Source organism: Phalacrocorax carbo, chromosome 10 (genome assembly GCF_963921805.1).
Source record: "Phalacrocorax carbo chromosome 10, bPhaCar2.1, whole genome shotgun sequence".
NCBI classification, from domain to species: Eukaryota; Metazoa; Chordata; class Aves; order Suliformes; family Phalacrocoracidae; genus Phalacrocorax; species Phalacrocorax carbo.
In genome coordinates this window covers 20,936,490-20,959,807 of record NC_087522.1, presented here as the reverse complement: position 1 = coordinate 20,959,807, position 23,318 = coordinate 20,936,490, and the positions used below count along the sequence as shown (strand labels likewise).

Here is a 23,318-nt window from a genome sequence, read left to right as displayed (position 1 = left end):
CAAGAAAAAGAACTATGACAGCTGGGGAGCCAACAATGCCATGGTTGCTGGCTCCTCTAAATAAGTAGTATTGAGTAAGACTGATTTCCAATAGACATAGTTTGTTGTTGATTGATTTACTATGTTATTCATACTTAAATTGGAGCCGAAGTTTTTCCCATGTCCATTAAAAGTCCTCTTGTTTTCCCTACCGATACGACTTAGACTCCCAGTGACTAGCAGTGTCCCCAGGCTTCCAAGCTCAAATTCTAATCCACATGGCAGTATTTTTAGTTCCCGCTTAGACTTCCCCACTGAATTTTCACAGACATTCATAGTGAATCTCCTGACGATTTCTTGCTACATGCCCTACCTGTCTGCTCAACCTGCCAGGCATAAAAGAGGTACGTGAATAGTACTGTAACTGGCACGATAAAGACACAGATCAGCCCATTTGGTGACAGTGCTTACGTGCAGAAGTGAAACCACAAGAGAATTAAAATGAAAAGATGAACTAGAAATAAAGCCAGGAGAACCACAACAAATACAGCAATGTATGACTAGAAAAAAATCTTAAGACCAAACAGGCCACACAGCAGCAAGTACATAATTTGCGCTATGTAAGCACAGATGCTACTCAGCCTCTCCTTTTGTTGAGAAGGCTGCCATAGGCTTTACTTATCTAATCTTAACAATGCTGCACTAAAATATTCTATAACATAAAAATTGTCATGCCACTACCAATACAGAAGTCCATCTCTTGATTATTTATGAGGTCTTTCACAAAACATGGCACGTGTTCACAATTAGCAAAATTAGCCCACTCTTCCCAGCAGCTTCACAGGACTCACTGCAGCTGCCCAGAACTCCTAAGCATAAGCCTGCACCTGAGTACTTTTTGCATGCAAAATATAATAGCTTGCAACACACGTGCTGCTGTTAATGGAAAATCTCCAGTTTCCTCAAGAAGTTGACTTAAACACTTCGTGTAGTCTTATGCAGCTCTTAACGTCCTAGACACCGAACATTCCCAGGTTGCTTTATCTGTAAGATCTATTTATTAAACCCTCTCAACCCAAGAGCTAGCTCAAGAATTAGATCTCCAGCATTTTTAAACAAACTTAATTTCTTCGTAACATTTTAGTGTTTTTGATCCTGAGTAAACGATTCTTGCAGACTTTAGAATAAACAGCATCTATTACTGGGCACTTAGTCTCCCCTCCAAGCAGTTAAAGATGAAAGGAATGTTATTTATCATCCTAAAATATTTCTCAGTTAAACACTAACCATTACCATTGGTGAAAAAGACAGTTTCAGTCATATGGCATTTAAGTTTTACCCTTAAAATATTGTGTATTACAGGTCTTCCCTGCCACTGTATTTTATGGTTTGACATGCATTTTAAAATTCCTCTTCCCATGATTTCTCAATTTCTCCGTTTCATAAAAATATCTCACATCTCCTTGGAAACGTGAACACAACACAACAAAGACTGCTCGCTCTAATGCTTGGAAGCAGGTTAGAAAAAGAACTGCATTCCCTTGCTAGTAAGGACAGGGTTCAACATTTCATTTCTCTTTACTAACGTATCTAACAAGAATATGTCTCTCCCCGCCATTAATTTTCTTACTTGCCTTCACAGCCGTCCACTCAAATCCTACTGACTCCTTCATTACTAACTTGCGCTCGCCTTGAGGTTTAATGACTTTTCTAAGCATCTATGTAGAAAAATGTAAGCCATTTTAAGAAGGCTGGCAATACCCAAGCAGTAGTCCACTAAGAACTAAGCCTCCCCCTGCAAAACTGGCAAGAATGAAGAGAACTAAGACCCCTTTTGCAGAGATATTTAAACCTATAATCTTAATCTGCATACACTGGGTTCTATACCAATTGCTCTTGATCAGCACAGGATACCAAAACAGAGCAAATTCCTTTCCTTTGGGTTCCATGCCCATCTCTAGCTGCCGTAATCCCTAGTCTGGGAACTGCTGTTTAGATATTAACGTTGCTGCTACTACTAGCAAACAACGTTCTCCCCCACAGTTCATCAATCCTTTAAATAACACTCTAGTTGCAGTAAGGAAAAGAAAAAATGAGTGCTCCTTCTTATTTTGGATGTAGGACTGCCAAGGGAAGAACAGACACCCTCCTATGCCCAAAAAGAGGCTCTGCCCCAGCCCTGTAGTCCTGTGCCACATTCTGCTCAGAGCAGCACTTTGCTGCAGCGCTGTTTCATGTTTAGCCAACGCTCCCCTTGCAAAGGCACTGTCATCATTACAGCAAAAGTATATATTCCTCAATTAAAAGCCAAAACTCTGAAGGTATTTCCTACAAGTTATACATCTTCAGTGGCATAAGATGAGAATCAACTATATTTTCTCAAGTGAAGCACGGTGGCAAATTTGAACCATCCAGTTATTGCAGTTTATCAGGAAGAACAAGGTTCCCCACACACACCCCTTACAAAAAGAATAGAGAAAACGGCACACGAAAGGCAGAGCAAGAATCTCCTTCCCAGAATACCACAAGAAGAAGGGAAGGTGTTCAACTAAATTGAAAGCTGACACATTCACCATCAACAAAAAAGAGATACTTCTTCATACCTCTACCTAAGGAACGCACTGCTGAGGGATACAGGATTGCACAGCCAAAAGCTTAGCAGCATTGAAGGGGAGAACAAAAGATAAAATTACATTGTAAAAGAAAATATTTAAAAACAAAGAGCTGGAAAAAGATACAAACATCTGAGATTTATGACACAAGTCGAACTAACAGTATCCCAGAGAGATAGACCCTGGAGTATATTATTGTCATAACTGCCTATTGTAGACTTTTTTGCATCATCATCCCAGGCATCTGCTACTACTCCTAATTAAAGAACAGATGGTCTGACCCAATATGGCAATTCCTATGACCCTATATTCATCAGCAGGTGGGGAAATTAAGTTTGGAGGTCTCAAGCAAGCAAAGCAAGATTAACAAAAACAGACAGCTAAACAGGTCTCAAAGCCATCTGGTATATGATACTTACTGAAAAATAATATTCTTGATGATTATGTACAATGTATTTTCCACAGTCTCTGTACCAAGAAAACAGCCTTCCACCAGATGCAAATACGACTTAACTCCAGAAAGACAGAGATTATCAAGCTAATAGATAAATCCTTTTTCATTTTAAACTAGTGAAGCACAGCTCTCCCAGATGTACAATTAAATTTGTAGAAGTGGAATAAGTCAGCATGTTCAGATAAAAGCTAGAGGCTATTTTCAGTAAAAACTTCCAATAAGGTCATCACACGCCAGTAAAAGAAACGAAGAAAATAACATAGGCTAAGGAAATAAAAAGCATAAGAAGGTATACTTCTGCCTGTATGTTTTAAGTGCAGGTTGAAAATGTGCAGGTGCACTGTGGAAACCAAATCTGATAATAGATGGAGAAGACAGCTCAAAATAATTAATCCACACAAGAAGAGAATCTGAGCGAGTCAGGTGTTAACCAGTAAGGCAGTAGCAGCATAGGAAAGGAAGTACACTTCTTTAAGTGAGTATTGTCCCTTCTTCAAGAAAACTTTCAAGCTTTACTGATAAACAGGGCACTTCTGGTACTATGCACCTGTAAGGATTATTTTTTTTAATAACTATGTTGAAAAAAATTAAAAATTAACATGGCTGAAAAGTTACATGCTCATGAGTCACGGGGAGCTTCTGATGAAACTCTGTTCTGAAAATGTGCATACCAACCTCATTAAATTGCCAGGAAATATTATTATTGTAACAAACTAAAAAAATTGCCCTTTCCACTTAGAAACAGTCACAGGGAATGAGTTAATACACATGTTCTCATCACCGCTTCCCTACTAGAAATGTGGACATCATTAACCTGCATCACAGAAAAACTGCTCACAACTTTTCTGCATGTTAGTTCGTAAAAATTTCAGCACTTGGAAGGGGGAGGTAGGGTCAAGCCATACAGTGTTTCATTCAATTTATCTGCTTTTTTCGTTTGTTTTGTTAAAGTAATTTTCATCACAATCTTGGAACTGATTTATAGATACATAGTTTTAAGGCTGTATATTAATAAAGCCTTAAAATACACTACTGGAAGTTTTTTTTTCCACTGCCATTTTTCTTTCAGATCATTTTACCAGTCATTTACTTTGTCAAGCATTATTCTCCTAATATTTAAAACCTACTTCTAACATAACTAGTAAGCTATGAAGTGCTCAACTTTTGTATGGCTGTCACTCAAAGTGTACTCTCACTCCTGGAAAACCATTAGACGTGACTGGTTGGAGTCCAACTCCCCATCATTTGGTTACCTGACACACTCACTAGAGCTGCAAATTCTGTGTCAGGGATGGTAACTCACCAAGGTCCCAGTTAAAAAGCACATTTCACACAATCATTTACTACTGAAAAGTAACTTCTCTACTGTATATAGACGTTTAAAAAAACCCCAAACATAAAAATTCACTCCACTGTACATAGCTAAGCATCCCCTTCGTGTGCACTTGATGGGAGGCACACACGGGGAGGAACAGAACAGAAATAATTACATTGGCTTGAATCCATTATTTAATTTCATTAATTGAAAAACATACAAAGATTTTTTTAAACATGGAAAAAATGACATAGAAGAAAAACCAGATCGAATGGTTGTCTGAAAGTACCTTTTGGGGGAAAGCGAGTTCAATACATACAAATGACAGCAATTCAATATACAAAGTCACGCTGTACTGACTTAGCTAAACCAATGTCATCCCTGGGCATGAATGCTCTCATACAAGGTTACGTCCATTTTTCACCAATTAATCTTGTTGTTTACCAGGAATATTTCTACTTCAGGACTGATCTCACCTTCCCGAGACAGCAGGAAAAAAGACACTGGACATTCCTATGTATTTTCTTCAGTGGATGTATGACTTGACATTCCACAGCATGGACACCAAATTAAATGTTCGCCTATATGAGCTGAAGAAAATGCTACACAGGAATCAACTGGTCACTTACAAATTTTTGTATTGATCTAAATATACCTGCATTAAGTACTGAATTATTGGATTATATTGAAAATAAGTCTTATCGAATAATGCTGCTTTCCTGAATTTTTCTACTTGTTCCCAGTGAGTTTAAAAGTAGAAAGTAAGCAAGCTTAATGCATCCATAACAGAAAACATTACTGAAACTGCTAAAAAGGGGACTGTTGTGAAAGAGCAAAAGCTGTGATTGCATGTTTGACAGAGTCTGGTGCAGAGAGTTGTAAGAAAAGAAAGAGACCTGCAATCATCACAGACTTCCCTTGAACCCAAGCACCTTTCAGAGAGTGAACTACACTCTCACTCCCATAATAAGGGTTTTCGAACTGACGCTGTACGTGCCTATAATGCAGTACTCTACAGAGGTTAAGTTCTGAGGATATTACGTTACCCACAACTTCCTCACCCCCTGCTCTCTCCTTTGAGAGCATCGATAAAGAGAGAAACAGGGCACTAAACAACTCATCACAAGAGCTAGAAAACAGTTAGGAAAAAATTAGGTTAAACAGTTCTTAAGTTATTTGGGACAAAAGAAAACGCTCTAGAATCAAGGAACGTATACACCTGCAGAAGGGAGAAAAGCAAAAAGTCTGCAGCATGCTCTGTAAGGCAACACTTAAGAGTGTTTAACAATAAAATTAGGTATGAATTAATAAGTCAATAACAAACTAATAATAAAATGCAACACCAGCCTCGTTTATAAATCTTCCATTTAATATACAAGTCTCTGGGGCTCATCTCTTCTTTTTTAAAGCTTTCTGAGATCCTTCTCTTGCACCTACCGAATACATACTATGTCATTTAAAATGCACTATTATGCTGGTCCAGAAGTTCTGCTATAAAACTTGCATTTGAAAGTTCATATTGTTTCTCAGATCTTTGTTTTCCACAGAAAGTGAATTTTATATACATTTTATAGTACAGTAAAATATAAATATTGTGACTAGATGCCCAGGTGAATAAAGTCCACATTTCTGATTAAGCCTACATCTTATTGCATTTGGTATTTTTCAGGAGGAAGCAATTTATGTGTACGTTTTTACCCACAAAAATTTAAAAGGAAGTTCTCCAATTAAAATGTTTTCCCTATGAATACAGTAACTTTTAATGTGCACACATGAAAGCATATGGTGGTATCTTGACAGGTATCTGAAAGACACCGACAGGCAGCAGGCCTTCATAAAGAAGAAAATATTTTATAGTGATAAGAAAATGAAAATATTCATACAAGTATTTGGTTACACCCAGTTACACTTGGAAATGACTGTAAACTTGACTGTTATAATACAGTGTTAAAGCTGTTTTCATCTCCCATAACAATTCAAAATGCCACTGCTAAGAAGCATCAAGGAGGCACTGGAGGTGCAAATGCTCTTACTGAACCCTGCTTTGACAGGTTAATATAAAGCTATCATGCCTAGCTTCTGCAGACATTAAACATGTGCTGAAAGTTCAGTGACAGGTAAAGCAGATCCACTCCATAATTTCTGAAAAGTTCCAAAACGTAACAGAAGGCTGACGGGGGGGGCGGGGGGGGGGGGGGATATCTTATAAAAAAATCCTTTACAGTAGTGATTTTCACTGGCTCTTGTTTCAGATGGGTGTCCGTATATTATTTGTTACGGAAAAACCTTCAAATTCCTACACCTATGAACACATCCCCATTCGAATACATTTGTTTCTATATTCTTGAACATACAGCAATTTTAGGTATCCTGAGCACATACTTGATGTGTCAGCTAACACTAGCTGGAAAGCAGAATTACCAATACCCATGACTCATGCTAATATTTAAAAAACCTCTCCCATATCTTCACACACAAGGCAGTTTCCATATGTGTAAGCACGTACATGAGCTTAGCAAAAGAAAAAGTCTTCTCAGGACTCTTAAGAGCTGCTAAAGTGCTCTTCGCTTAGCCACTCAACTTCTGAAAAACTTTTACTGTCAAACTTCAGAAGGTGAGGTCTCTCTTCCCCAGTAAAATTCTCGGAAGAAACAGGTAGTTAGCAGCAGCTCATGAAAACTACCTGTCTTCTTTCAAGATAATGTTCCCATGAAGCCCCGATGCGACATCCTTGGCCTCGTCATCAGACACACAGATCTAAGTGCAGAGCTCTGAAAAGCATCAGAGACACAGGCGGTTGGGGTGGGAGGGGAACATTTTCAACCCTCCACACCTTCTGTAACCAGAGCACCATGAGCACACACAACACAAGCTCTACACAATGATGCAAAAATATAAACAAGGAAGGAGGTTGATGACTAAAGTTAAATGGGGGCAGCCCCACTGATGAGAAGTCAGAGATCAACTATCATCCTGCCTGGTCTTGGGACTACCGAGACGACTATCAGATGCTTCCAAGTTGACCTTTAGGTTTTCTGTTTTCTTTCTTTCCAATTTTTTTTCAGCATTTTGTAGGACATACTGAAGTATTCCTAGCCTATTGCTCAGTTGCATGGTTAACAAAAACACTTTGGTCTACAGATGATGGACAGGCTCTAAATTTCGCTGCAGATTCACACACCAAAGCTTGAGAACAAACACTGGTAAACCCTATGAAAGCAATAGATTTTCTTTAGAGATTTCTTTTTAAGTAAACGTTGGGATGTAATCCATCAAATTGATGAGATGTTGATTGACCTTGCTTCTCCTCAGGTTGACCTAGCTAATATCATTGCTAACCCATCAAATAATTTGCTTATTTCCTTATGTCTCCAGTTATTTTAAACTGAAATGCAACAGCACAGGCTCTTAGCATTTCTCCTGTTATTCTATACTTTGCACTGTTTATGGCTGTTTCCCCAATCACTGGCCTACTCCTTTGATGTCTTCAAGTTCATAAGTCTGAACTTTTAAAAGTAAATTTAGTGCATTTTTTAAAAACTGAAAGAAACACTGGATTATTAGATGAAATTGCAGGTAAGACAATTATACTTGTGAAACCAAAGCAGTTTTGGTACAAGTACAGAGTGTTTACAAAATGCAGACCTTCCTTTTCTTTCTACCTACCTTTTTTTTTTTTCTGGATACACTGAAATAAAACCTTTTGTCACAACCTCTCCTAGCTCAAGTTACTCCACATAAATTATTCCCTATATTTTACATCTGAAAACCAGATTACCTGATATACTACAAAATCATTTTTATATAAAATATGAGCAATTAAGTCAATAACTAAGGCCTCAACTTTTTTTGTCACTAATAGCACAGGGTGGGTTTTTTTTAAGATGGGACAAAAGGGCAAAGGTTTCTGTGTTGGAGGCTTCAATAATCTTACTAATATTTGCTGGGTTTACCACGGAGAGGTTTATGCAGTAAGCCATCTATATTTGTCATTCATTCTGTATACCAAAAAGCCTGGTGAGAATTTAAAAATGTGAATTCCGTAGAAAGCAACAGAGGTCACAGCTGGCATTTTTATGGTCCCACTACTATGTCTACTAAATTTATACACCTTCTTTCATAACCACAGGCCAGGTCCCTCTCAGAAGACACCTAGTACAGATAGTCTGTATTTTTTCGTGTTTTGATTAGTCTGCAAACTGATCCTGATTTTTAGAGGTGAGTCCTGTTCCTTAAACTATTCTCTAGGCCACTTGGATGCAGTTCTCAGCTATGGGTGGCTACACAAACTGTTGTTTAATTATTTTTGTTATTACATTTTAGTAGATGAAAATCCTTCCTACTAACAGATGAATACAAGGGCCTGTTTTTAGTACAAGACAAACAAACACTCTTCCATTCTTTTTCTACATGAAACTTAGTATAAAGACAGCCACTATTCATTTAGTTAAAGAAAAACCGATTCACACAATTCTTTCCAAACATTAGCATGTGTACAAAAACACAGTTGGGTAGAAGTTAATGAAAGGTAGGAACAAAAACAGAGTACACAACTACAGATGTTCCAATCCAAGTACGAAGCAGCACCACACCAAACCGTTACCACCGTAGTTCCCAAGAGCTTCACATTCAGACCTCTCTTTCCCCCCCACACCATAGCAGATAGGGAAGCAGGGCTGTTTCTAGCTTGTCCCAAACCTTTGCAACCCTCAGCCTCTCAATACCCCCAATTTAACAAGCCAAACAGCCTTCTGTGCCCCTTTTCTCTTTCCTACCCCAATACCTGTAACTCCAGCTGAAGCAGTTCTGGTTCTATCTAACCCAGCTCCCCACTTCAAAATTTTGGCCCTTCTTCTCTCCTGCTCCCCTCGGCTCAGCATCGCTTTTCTGGCTTCCAGAAAGGAGAACACTTAAGGGCTGGAGAGAAGGGAAAAACCCTTCCCCAGTGCATGCTGCATGTCCTCAGCAGGCCCATCCTATCATAAACGAATTGCTGTTTTATCAGATAAACACTGTATTATTTTCCAGAGACCACAATAGGGTCCTAATAGAAAGACTCTTCCATGAGCATATCACAGCTGGGGAAACACGAGACACCTGCATCACACCACAGGCACGCAAAAGGAAACAATCGTGGTACTACATGCAGTCCTAACCTAACAGCCACAATTCCAGAGAATTCAATGTGTCATCTGAACCGTCTCCTAAAACATGCTGCAGCACAGGATTTCTGAGATTTATTTTACAGTGGGAAAATACACAGCTGTATTCTCCCAGACCTTCATATTTTTCTGCACTGCAAAACAGTGTCAATTTTATGTGTCTATAGTCTCAAGCTGTCTAAATGCCATCCCATCGATCTATCCAGTCTGTATTAGGGACAAAAGAGATATTGACATCTGTGAGGCCCACAGGGACTGTGCTGGGGGCCCACGCCCAGCCCAGGTCTGTAGTTTAACATCACCGCTTCAGCCCAGTTGACAGTCTGCTGCTGCCAGGAACAGGAAGACTGAATCCTCCCATCTCCTCCATTCCTCCCTTCTCTATTTCTGGACTACGGTAATCTCCTCACATTACAGATGCATTCAGCTTCCAAACCAGTAGAAAACTAACCCAGTAACAAAAACTAAATCAGCCTCTTTTTGCTCAGATGATGCAGCAGATCAATTTATGGTAATGTAAGAACCGGGGAGGGGAACAGAAGAGGGAGGAGGAGCAGAAACAAGACTTGACTCTTTAAGGGTACTGCTTACATGTAACACAACAAAACTAACAGCCATATTTTAAGCCTACAGGCATTTTCAATAAACTTTACTGTATCCTAAAGATTTTAAGAACTTGTGTATGCCTTCCAAGTTAGAGGAGAAGAAGCAAAATATAGCACATGTATATAGAAAACTCATGGCTCAAATTGAAATTAACCCACATTTCAACACCCAAAGGAATATCCCCTTGTGAGGGCAAAATACATCTAAGGGTCAACGTACCCCACAAATTCCTGTTGCATAGCTATTTGTGAAGCTGTTTATTTCACTGGAAACAGAAATTTCTAAACTGGGGAGAAGAGAAAACTCTCAATTCCTCTTACTCAAGCTGAAGCAAACTGTTCTAAGCATGCATAGTCCTTTATCCATACTGTACCACGTACTCCAGACACCATCCAACAGCCGCTGACTACTGCCGACCTCATACTATGAGTTTCAGAACAAAGTTAAGACAGAACACAATGCATAAAGACCTGATTAACATATACAACACACCCAGCGTGTAAAAATTAGTATTTCTAGAAGAGAGAAGCTTTGACAACTGGCCTTCACAGTATTCATATCTAAGGAAGCAAATAGTTCTCCAGCAATCCCAGTAAAACCCTGCTTCCACAATTCCATGTTAATAATGGATCTAAGTGCAAATGAAGATCTTCACACACCTAGATATTTTCACAGATCTTGTTAGCCCTACTCCTGTGATGATCTAGCTAGTTCTGAGACTGCTGGCAAACCAAGTAAAGTAGGCAGCTCAAACCCCTCCCTTTCTTCCTGCTCAAAGTTTTTAACCAGAAAAATCAATCCCTTAACTCCTCTCCAGTACGGTTCTTACAACCCAGAGTGGAGCTTTTGGCTTTCATTCCAGCACGTATTCCCCAAACACAGCTATAAAGTACAGAAATCAATTAATAATATTTTGATGTAAGGCAGCTCACCCAGACACTACACAGGACAGATTTACTATTCTCATCATGAAATAAAATATTCAGAAATCTCCAGAGACTTGGTTTTTCACAAATGTTGACAGAGGAAACTACTGCTTTTATTATCACTGTCTAAGCTTATAATAGAAGTATACTATTCCTTTCCAATGACCAAAGCAAAAAAAAGTTCCCCCCGAGCATTGATCATTAGTCTCAGTTATGAATCATGAAAGACAGTATGTACTAAACTATCCAGTTTTTAAACTGTTCAGACTTCTCTGCACACCCACATTCCTATTAATGCATTCAACTACTTTGTATTATGAATTTTATGTTCATAGAAAAAAGACCTCCACTTACAGAAAAATGGTTCCTGTTGGAAATATCACAGGCATTTGAAGAAGGGCACAGGAAATATATCTTCAAAAAGCACCAGCTGGTAAAATAGAGACAAAACTAAAACAAAACATACAGATAAAATATTCTTGTTCAGAGTTAACTAATTTAAGACCTAGATAGCCAACAAGCGGGAGAACAGTATTCCTGAACAAAAGAACCTTCCACTGAGACATTCTGCCACAAAATCTCAGAAGGATCAAACAGCCATGTTTTCAAAGAAGAATGGTCCAAACTATCCAAGACTTTTTAAAAGTAAACAAGTAATTATCTGCATTTTTCCCTATCCTCAGAACCCTCCTTTTGTTATTCATTCCTGCTCACAAATCAACTCCTCCCACCTTTCCTTGTCCCGCTCCCTCCCTTCTTCTTTCCCTTTTTTCCCTTTTAAACAGTCTCCAGTTCTTACAGTCTTTCCTTCCTCCCCGCCGAGTGCCCAGCCCTGTCTCCCAACCTAGCATCTTCTCCTCTCTTTCTGTTCTTCAGCCCTCTGGTATTTGAATCACAATCGTTTCCTCCCTCCGCTCTGCACTGGATGCCAACACAGACAGCACTACCAGTACCGAACAGACTGTCCCTGCACTCTCATTTTGGAGACCCATAGCTCGATGAGGCTGATATTTCAGAGGAAAGTGATGCAAGGAGAAGACACGCTCAGGCACTGCAGCCACACACCAGGGTAAGCACAGGTGCCCCTCCAGACCCTGCAAAGACCAGCCAGCATTGCAAACAGCGAGTGAAGCAAAATGAATGTCCTTCAGCAAAAGTTTGCCAGAACAGTAAATGTATACTGATTGGGTGAAATCTGTCCAAACTAAATGTCTTTGACAAAAAGGGCTTAAATTGGGACAGCTTTTTTTACAGTACAACCACCTCCCTCTAATTTCCAAACAATGGGGCTGCCAGAGCTAACCATCTAAATAACTGCAGATTAAGCTAAACAAAATAATGTGCTTTTTTCCTGCACTACAAGTCTCAGAGCTCTGACCAATGAGTCAAGATAGCACTAACATTTCCAGAATGGCATTTAAAGCAAACGATGCAGACTTGCCTTACAACACCAGGCTGTGAAACTCAGCAGATTAAGGACTGGCTGATGAGCAACCCTGCCTCCTGTTCAGCCATGCAGGAGAGGGCACACAGCTGTAGGCAGCCAACTCAAGATACACTAGCCTCATGCATCAGGCAAAGTAATTCAGAAAAGGATCATTTTTAAGTAGTAAAAAATCCTGAGCAAAGCCTGACCTAACAGTTTCAAGAACCAAACTGTACAGCTTCATACTGTGCAGAACCGTTTTATCCAAATGCATCAGGACCTGTGCTGCAGCACAACCCAGATTAGCTGAATTATGCAGGACATCTAAGAGACACCCCTGTGCTCAACAAGGCAATACAAGCACATGTGCTGTGCACTGCAGTTCAGACTTTGCACACCTATTGTCTCTCACTATTCCCGGGTGAAAGACCCTCAACCAACCACCAAATCAGCAGATGGGGGAAGCCAGGACCACCCTTCCAAAGCAGGCACCAACTTAAAAGCATCCAGTGAATTAACTTGTAGACTAAACTCAAGGATGTTGTCTTTAACTTAGTAATTTTTTCCATTTACAACTTCTTTTGTGTAAGTTGCCTACTTTATATTCTGATGGCTTTACCAGCTGAGGCTTTTGGCTTTGCTTTTTAAATCTGCTTGGGACTTTCAAGAAAACAGAACAACTATAACTACACTTTGAGTAGCAGGATTTATTATTTCAACAGCTGTTCACAAGTGACATTAATTCCACTAACGATGTGGAAAAGAACATAAATAGAAAAAAACCAACCTTCACTCAAAAGTATAACATTTTCCTAAGGTCAGTAACATAATCCCATTGGTTTAGGTCTTGCAATTTTTATATTTAGCAAATATCCTTAAATTTTCTTTCCAGTTAAAAAAAGCAAACGAATGTAAAACTCTGCTGCACAATTATATTTTCAGTCCTCCAGCCACTTGGAATTATTTTCTACTTGTTTTGCACTTAAAATGCCTTCCTAGACATGACAGATTAAACAGAAGCCCATGCGTCACGTAGAAGTTACCAGAAAACCTACATGGAAAAAAATACTAAACCAGATTGAATTTGCATATGTTTGTCTTCCATTACACTTCAACATCTTGATTTTACCAGTATAATGTATTTCATAGAATTAAATAAGAGATACAGTATCTTCCTGAAGTAGGGATTTAACTGTGCTGTTTGAGTCGTGTAATTGGCAGGACCAGCAAAGCATATTCAATACTGTAATTCAGAGAAGAAATTAGTCAAACAGCAACCATTTAGGAAAAAAAGCCATTAGAGATTTCTGGATAGTCTCCAGTCACCATGGCTTTATCTTTCAGCACATGTAGCTGTGCTACAGCTATTTGAAGAGACTTTTTGAACTGTGGTCCTTTACAAGTGTTTCCAGTCATCACGGGGGAGACCTATCAGCCAGGCAGTCCTGAGATCTATAATGTAGCATACATTTATAAGATACCTAGCGATACTGTATATGTTGCTGAAGTTACAGCAAGTCTGCTCAAATGACACATAGTACAACAAAAATAGTCACATAGGCCACTCACTTGTCTGGCTTTTAATATCTTTGCAAGCCAAGAACCTCCTTCTCTGTGCTCTTTTATACTGTTCTGACTCAGGCAAGAAGACCTTTAAGTCAGTCCTAGTGTTGCCCAGATGGGAACTGCAGAAAAACATCATACATGCAAGTAGGTGGTTAGCAATACCAACACAGAATTAGTTATTCCCTCCAAGTCTTCCTGAGTGAAATACCAGTCCTGCAAAACTCTGCAAGATAGTTTTGGGGGTGGTGGGCTACAAATCACTGGCATACAAAAAAAAAAAAAAAAGAGGAGTGTTATCTTTTTGATTTTGATGAAAACCAACACTGCTCTCAAACACATTAAGAATGAGTTCCTTAATGGTGGCTTTTCAATAGCATGGCAGCTTGGACAGCCTGCAGTGATTCTGGATCTCACCCAGGCCATCACAGCCTACAGAGAAGGCTGAACCTATGGTGGCACATCGCATCAGCGGCCAATTTTAGGATCTGATCTAAATAATGAGGGACCCCAATACTCTAGGGCTCCACAAGGAGGTGGCTAAGAAAGTCAGCAAAAGTAACACTCAAAATACATTCTCCTTTAGAAAAAAAACAAACAGACGAAACCCCCCCCCACAACTAAAACAACAAAAACCAAACCCAAAACAAAACACAATAAAACCAAAACCACCTGATCCTTGATTTAGAAAAACTAACACAGTTTAATCCACCTACTTAAAATACAATGTACAAGAATATATAAATACCTAGTCTCAATAGTTCCTACACACTGGTGAGGCCACACCTTGAATACTGTGTTCTGTTTTGGGCCCCTCGGCACAAGAAAGACACTGAGCTGCTGGAGCATGTCCAGAGAAGGGCAACAAAGCTGGTGAAGGTCTGAAGAACAAGACTTACGAGGAGAGGTTGAGAGGGGTTGTTTAGCCTGGAGAAGAGGAAGCTGAGGGGAGATCTTATCACATTGTACAACTACCTGAAAGGAGGTTCTCCCAAGTTACTAGCGATAGAATGAGAGAAAATGGATTCAAGCTGTGTCACGGGAGGTTTAGATTGGATATTAGGAAAAATTTCTTCACCAAAATAGTGGTCAGGCATTGGAACAGGCTGCCCGGAAAGATGCTGGAGTCACCATCCCTGGAGGTATTTAAAAGACATATAGACGTGGCACTTCAGGACATGGTTTAGGAGACATGGTAGTGTTGGGTTGACGGTTGGACTTGATGATCCTAGAGGTCCTTTCCAACCTTAATGATTCTATTTGTTTTAAGAACTAGTAAAGCACAGGAGAGATACCAGAGCAATACAGAACAGCGTACATGCCCTTTAACACTAGGTAAGAAAAAAAGCCTTAAGAAGCAGTAAGACAAACAACATAAATCTTGATGCCTAGAAAGATTTGGATATATTGCTGGGGGTGGAGGTGGTGTGCCAATTTAAGAATTTAAGTTAGAATATAAAGATAAATTACAGTCAGAAAGCCAGATCAAGCCAATATTATATTATCCCTTGAGTAAATGTCTCGGTGAAGGAGCAGGTGTAGTCTATGTAAATGACATTTCTGACACTGTTCGACATGACCTGGAGATCGTAGATCCAAAATAATCAGTGTAGATAAGCATAACTACTAGAAAAATTTGTTTTCAGAGAATTAAAGCAGTGGCTCAGTATAAAAAACTGAGAGCATTTCAGGTTGGTCCAGCTAGAACTTGATGTACAGCAAGTTTTGTGTAGTATTTTCATTATTAACCTGAGTGATGAAACAGAAGCCCCCTTGAAGAATCTGCAAATGCCACCAAACTGAGGGGTGGGAGTTGCAAGTACGGAGCAGACAATCCCAATTCCAGGTGAATTTGGGAAATCAGGGATTCTAAAGCCAACCAGATAAAAGTACGTGCAGGTTAAAGCAAAACAAAATGCTCTAAGTCTGAAAAAGAATTAAATAAGTAAAAAACAAACAAAAGAAAAATACACATAGCCACTTAGAGAGTAATAAAGCAGAAACTAACAGACTGTATTGGATCACAGACTACATAAGAGTTATAAACCTGATGTTGTTCCAGAAAGGCAAATATCATTCTGGAAGGTGTTAAGACTGCTGAGCACAAGAAGTTCAAGTATTTCAAGTCTACTCAACACTGCTGTCCTAGCTCTGAAATACCATGTAGATTTTTCTTATGTATTGTAAGGAATAGATCCTAAAATCCATTTCTAAGGTTACTAAAAACAGATGGACAGCAACTGAAACCAAAACCTCATCTTCTTAATAGTTACATATATTTTGTTTTCCAACAGGTGTTGACAATAAATGAAAAAATATAAAGAGTCATCTTCATGTATAATTCATTTTTGGAACTTATTTTAAGTGACAATGTATATGAACAGATTTATTTTTCCCTTTCATCTTCCCCCCCCAATAGAAAAATTCCTTCCAACTTTAGTCTCCTCTTGGTCTTCTTGTAAAACTAACAGGAAATACTTTAAAAAGAATTAATCAGTGCAGTTACAAAAAAGTTACACACACTACACTAATGCTGATTCTAGTTCTACCGCTTTTTTACATTTGCAAATCTCTAAGCAGTCACAGTTTTAAACGAAGTTTCAATGTGAGGGTTTTTCCTTTTAGTAAGTAATTACATTCTGACTGTAGCTGATGTCATATGCTGTGTTACACCTTTAATATAAAACAATTTAGACTTTACAGTTGTGCATGCACATACTTATTTTAGCTCTGATATCATTTTTTATGCTTTGATGTAGAACAGCAATAATATTCCAACTCGTACTTCACCAAACCCGACATGTATTTACATGGGTACAGACAGTCTCAGAGTATCTATCAGACCTGAAGTGTCAACAGCACATACCAAAGCATGACACCACCCTTCAGCCTTTTAAAGAATTCAGACTTTCAGCAACTCTTGTTTAGATTTTACACTACCACTACCCCAATTCCTTCATCAACATTCCTTTCCAGCAGAAATTTAATAATAGTAAGTTATTCACATACACAAGTTAGTTTCTGTGATCTGGTAGGTCTAAACAAAGTGGCAAACACACTTATAATAGCCATAAACCTAGAAACAGACAGCATTCCCCTGATCCTTTAAAAATATGTATGCATATTTACTAGTTCAGAGATCTAAAGCCTGAATAACATTTAAAAAAAGCCGTTTGAGACCCAAGACTTCTTATATATTATGTGAAATATTTGCTGAAGGACAGAATAAGACTGATTACCTCTCCAGGACTGTTCTAAATCCTCTGTGAAACTAGAAGACCATGACGTCTGGGTCTGACAGACACACCCGAGAAGGAATGCAAAACTCCTCCACTTACAGGAAGAGTACCTGCAGTACTGCAAGAGGAAAGAAAGTAACCGCTGATGTACGTACAAAAAAAAAGTGCTATTTTTCCAATACTATGGACAGAGTGCAGTGTTTTCCGATACACTGGAACCCATTTTCAGAAACAGAACTCAAAACACCCTAATTATCTATTTGGTGTGTATGACAAATTTTGTGAAGTTTTAAAAACAAACCTTAACATCTCTCTTTTGCCTTACATCTGCATTGACAGAGAAAACATCAGGGATCTGGCAAACAAGTTGGAAAAACACATAAAACAACATAGTAAAAGAAAACAAGTTACCACCACAAGTTACCACATCCACCTGAACAGGGCAGCATCACTACACCTGAACGGAGATAAATGCCATGGAAAATAGGGAATAGCGATGATGTTATCATTGCCCTACAGAAGGCCGATCTCTCACCTAACATAGCATTTTCCATCAGGAAACAAGTATTTGTCTCCTACATTTTGTTATTGTTTGAGAACTTGTGAGTCTGAACAGTGGTAAACTCTTGTATACAGCAACACCAATCTTATTCATCAACAAGTCCTCACAACCACCAACTCCCAAGTACGAGAAAGAAATTTCTGAAGTCTCAATGTCTCTAAAAGGCAAGAAACCACTCTAGATGGAGAGACTGATGATTAGAAGAGACAGTAGTACTATTAATCTGTGGCATATCAGCAGTATAATTCAAAGCTCATGGTTCCTGTTCTGACATTTCCATTTTTAGACAACAGTTTTTCTACATATCAGGCAAATCTTTAAAGAATTTACCCTCTTAACCACAAAACAGAAATAAAAGAAAAAAAGAAAAAGGAAAAAAAAATCACATTAGAGAATAAACAGCTGTCTAAACATCATCTACGGAAGCCCAGAAAAGAAATCCTACATCATTGTGAGGGATTTCAGTCTTGAAAAGATTAGCCAGAGGCCTCACAGTATCTTCAATAAAACTCCCTAGGATTAGGGTTTGCTTTATGTTTTGGGGATGGTGGTAGGGGTAGTTAATCTTAATTTTCAAAGTATTTTGTCAGAATTAAGATCATTTTACATTAGACCCCATTCTGACAAATTAGTTTATTACTGGATTTAGAAGTCTGTACCTGTCCAAATACAAGAAAGCACCATCTGGTTTATATGAAAGCTACAAAATGTTGGCCTGTGTTACGTTTTATATTGATCGTACTGTTATGATAAAGGTAAACAATGCTGAGGCTTCTCCTGTTCTTGCCTGCGACAGATCTATCATTACCCTGAATATTCACCAGTATAATTCACGTGCTAAAACACACACAAAACTCTTAGGTTAGGGAAAGGGACTTAAGAAAATACTAAATCTAGTTAATACAAAATACTTTCCCTGACTAACAACGGCATTTACAGCACTATCTTACACTCAGGGTCATCTATGATTCACGTAAAATCACAACAGAGTGTTACTGTTGAAGACGAAAAGTGAAACTGTTGCTTGTTTAAAAAGGACTAGATCTGCATGTGGAAAAGGCGTGTAAAGGTCTTTCTACACATTCTCTAAACTTTGTCTACTGCCTGACAAATCAACAAAATCTGCATCTTCAACACAATTTGCAAATTTGTATTTTTTTTTCCTCCAAATTGATGTCCAATCTGACTCTTGTCCCCAAAATTTGAGGAAACTATCTGTTGGTTAGAGTATCCTATAAAACCAAAGCACCTCCAAGGTCATCCAGATGCACAGTTGCCACTAATGAAAATACTAATTACACAGCTATCCTAGCACAATGCTAGATTACAAGCAGAGGCCAATTATTTGGCAGATAGGGGGTAAAAGTAAAAACAAGATAATAAAAATAAGTCTGTCATGACTAACCAAGACCAGCAAAACTCAGTTTCTTATTGATTTGTGCCCTATGCTCCAAAGCATCTTCCACATCCACAACTTAATACCGTTAGCTCCATTCCTTGAGAACTGCTCACTCTGCACACCCCATCAGGGGAATACATTGGATTTCTCTCCTATCAAGCTATCACTCTGCAAACCATTTGGAACTTAGTACCATTGAGACTCGTGTCTATCCATCAAACTGACAGAAATCAGCAGGTTCAAAAGCTGTTAGGAAAGCCTAGACAACATTAAAGCAAGTTTAAAAAACAGCATATAAACACAAAGTAAGAGCGTTTCTGTCCAGCACAGAAATTAGGGGTTTTGTTTGTTTAAAACTTCTCCTATCAAAAATACTTCAACCAAATAACAAAACAAATCAAAGCATGTTTTATTTGTTCACCTTTGTGACACTGCATTCCTGAAACCCGAAACTACAAAAGAAAGCATCTTCCAATTATTTTTCCTTCCAATTTGAATTGGAATTATTTACAAAGTCAAGTAACGCACACTGGACATTCATCCTTAATATACACTAGAACTCAGGTACATTTTTGTGCGTGTGTGGACAATCAACTGCTTTGCAGGAAAAAAACGTTTTACAGAATAACTTTCTTAAATTCTTAACTGGCTGTAGGAGTTGAGTTCGAGACGCACAGAAATCAGCAGCATGGCAAGTGGAATACTTGCGTGATAAGGAGCAACATGGAAAAATGTAGAAATGCGAGGCTATTGTTTCCCCAACCACACAAAAGAAGAGCTATTGTAAAACTGTGAGACAGCGTGCAACATTTATCGTTCAGCCAAGCAAAGACTGAACAGCAAGCTGTGCCTGGCAGCAAGTGAAGTGCATCAGCAAAGCAGTACTAACAGCAGAACGGGTTTTCACCAACACTGGTAACTCCGCGCTATGGCACTCTAACCAACACTGAAAAGACACCACTACAAAACATGATACCTGCCACATTGTTTTCTAAGCAGCACCTCATAAAGCCAATATCTGTAATGGGTTTTTTTCTAGTTAAAATAGATGCCCCTTGTTCTCTGCCCCACCCCCCTTCAGAAAGGCTGCCTTGTCAAAAGGAATTCTGTGTTATTTTAAATCAAAAATAAAGTCGTTGATTCAGGAGGGAAAGAAAGAAAAAAAAACCACCACGGGAATAAAAGCTCCAGGCTCAAAGTCTATAATAAATACTTCAAATAAGTAAGCTTAAACTTACCTACCAGTACATTACCTCCAGTGTTTTCATCATTATTTTAAAATGCTAGGAGACTCCCCTGCTTCTGAGCAGCAAAGGGGGGGGAGGGAACCCACCACAAACAAAAAAAAAAAATGGGGAGGGGGGCAGGGATTGGAGATATAAATGAGCTTATCAGCTGCTCAGACCAGGAACAAGACTTCTCCAACACCACCTTCTCATGTAATACCAAGTATATTTTAGGAGCACAAGATACAGAGTAACATCTCTGTAGTCTCTATGCTTTAATACACTTTCCATTTTGGTATTATAAACTGAAAAGAAGTCAAATGTACTCATGTATGCTCCTCTACCACAAAGTGCAAAGACATTCTGACATAGCTATTTCTGATTCTTTATAATACTTACTACGAAACCCATTTCAATAGAGTTCTGCAATTCCTTGTCAGAAGTACTTACTGTATAAACACTGTTTTTCAAACACATAATCTGAAATTGCAGGTCTGGTGCGCTTGTGCTAAAAATGAACTAATACTGTAAGCCACGAAACTAAACTATAAAAAAAGCAAGCAAATACAGATTAAATAAGATGATGATGAAAACTATGTTTTATGCTTAGTCAGAGCAGCTGAAATAAAAAGCATGAAAGAAAGATATTTTTAAATTCATGTTGGCCATGATTAGGGTGATCCTGAGCAGCAGTGACAAGCAAGAGGTACTACTCCAATGCCTCGCTGACCAATTTAGAACTGGAGCATAATCACTGCATAGGCATTAACACAGAATGAAATTATTTTATAGGTAAATTGTATTTGCAGTTGAGATGACAGAACAGGCAGAAGTCTCTCTAAAGCTCATAGCTGGAGCACCAAACCCAAATCCCAGCCTCAAGGGTTCATTCTATTTGAAAAAGGGATGAGAAAGGCCTCAGTTCTCTATGACTTACCAAAGGACAAGGAAGAAAATGTCTCATATTTTGCCATAATGGAATTATGACACACACACCCCAAAAAAAATGTGTCTCACAGGAAACAGCAAAACCAGTAACTGTAGTTCTTTGGCTATGAAAGATTAAGCAGCTTTGGTAGGACCTTGAAATTTTGTCTAATGGCGATGTTTGTTGACACCTTCTGTACCAGAATTTCAAAGTATGTATTAATACGCTCTTGCAATTTCCCAAACACACAGTACAGCTCTGAGAGTCTGAAAAGGCTTCTTACATTGATTTGCTTCAGAATTCACTCATGTAAGGGACAGGCTAAATCTCCATTTTCATTTAACAGGCAAAGTTAGAAAACAGCTTAAATCCTGGTTATATAAAAGCATTAGAAGAAGGGCAGCCAGAATCCTCTTTGCTCTGTAGATGAACAATTCCAGAAGTCACCTCAGAGCACCAAGACCATTTTGTTCATTGCCTGGGGGCTCCTACAGACTGAAGGTACGTCACTTCAGAGCCATTTTATTTGGTGAACATGCAGTAACAGTAAAAATAGGTAATGAAAATGCAGTAGGCATGCCTTTGGGCATATCAGTAGAGGTATTATTTGTCTGTGGTAAGCATAGGAAAGTTTAAGCTCTAACCATGAATACGGGTGCCCAAACCCTGGAAAATTTTACATGCTGTGATGATTCACTGATCTGAAGCACCCACTGTTAGGTGGCTTCACCAAGCAGATAATTAAATATGAGAAGCAGACCCATTACCAATACAACCTGTCATTTCTCAATTCCCTGCAGAATTCATTACACTGGAGACTATGAAGCTATCCAAATCCATTAATTTATACTCCAACAATCACCATGGAACAAAACAAAACAATGAGCAACTAATCAATAGAAAAATAGAAATCAGTAGAAATCAATAGAAATAGAAATCAATAGAAAAACCACACAAAAAAAACCCTGTAACAGAATTAGAAAGGGCAAGAGGAAGGCAACAGAGAGCAAAAGGTACTGCACTTCCTGATTTGGAAAGTCCTGAGCCAGACACCACCAGACATTAAGCCTAAAGCTACAAATCTGTCTCATATTCCTCCATTTGCATCTGTTGCTATGCTCTGTCAGAGGCAGCACCACTAGGCTAGAGGCAACTTTGATTTGACCGGCCAAATATTGTAAGCTAACCGTAACATTGGATTTCTGGATGAAAGACAACAGTTAATATTTTGATGTATGAGAAAATGCATCCAACTTGTCCAAATATTTAAAGTGCTCTTCTGAATATCCTTTAAGATTCTATGAAGACAATTGTGAGCCTCAACATTCCTTTCCACATCCAAGCCATTTTAATAAAAAGCAAAGCTAAAAACCCAGATTAGCCTTAACTAATAAAGAAATGACAATTGCTTTGCAGAATAATCCAAGAGGGAGTGCTTGGCCCGCAACTTAATTCCACAGCAAAAATATTAAATAGCCAGAGCCTTTACCTGCTCTTTACTCTTAAATCTCCAGTCTTACTAAATTGAACCTGGCTTCCCTTTTATAGTCAAGGACAGATGGCAAGGAGCAAAGATTTGAAAGGAACACACATCTGTCCTCCTTCCCTCCCTCACAGCCGGGCATGTACATGTTTAGAATCAGAATTTTATAGCATTCTTTAAATTAATCCCAACTGGGAAGGTGCGCAGGCCCTAGTCATATTGCAGCTCATCCTCTTTCCAAACTCCTCCCAACAGCCACTTGTTTTCAGAGGCTAAAGCAGCAGTTAGTGCCCTCTTTCTTCCCTGAGAAGGGCTGGTTCTCAACTTCAAGCTTTCTTCTCAGCCAGCCTTTGCAAAGGGCTCTAACATGGGTGCTAGAAGGGAGGAAAAGAGGAACAAAAAGGGGAAGTTATGCTGAAGAAATTAAATGCCTAAAAG

At 38.8% G+C, this 23,318-nt stretch overlaps 1 protein-coding gene across 6 annotated transcripts in view; it reads right to left on the bottom strand.

Annotated features, from left to right (window-relative positions):
* SIPA1L1 (signal induced proliferation associated 1 like 1) overlaps positions 1–23,318 on the bottom strand; it is a 233,176-nt gene that overhangs the window by 122,526 nt on the left and 87,332 nt on the right. The window contains exon 4 of one of the 6 annotated variants that reach the window (XM_064462376.1): positions 11,409–11,484. The exons of the other annotated variants lie outside the window; for them this stretch is intronic. The gene's annotated coding sequence lies outside the window, so the exon portion shown is untranslated. The remainder of the gene's footprint in view (positions 1–11,408; positions 11,485–23,318) is intronic. 6 annotated transcript variants of the gene reach the window in all.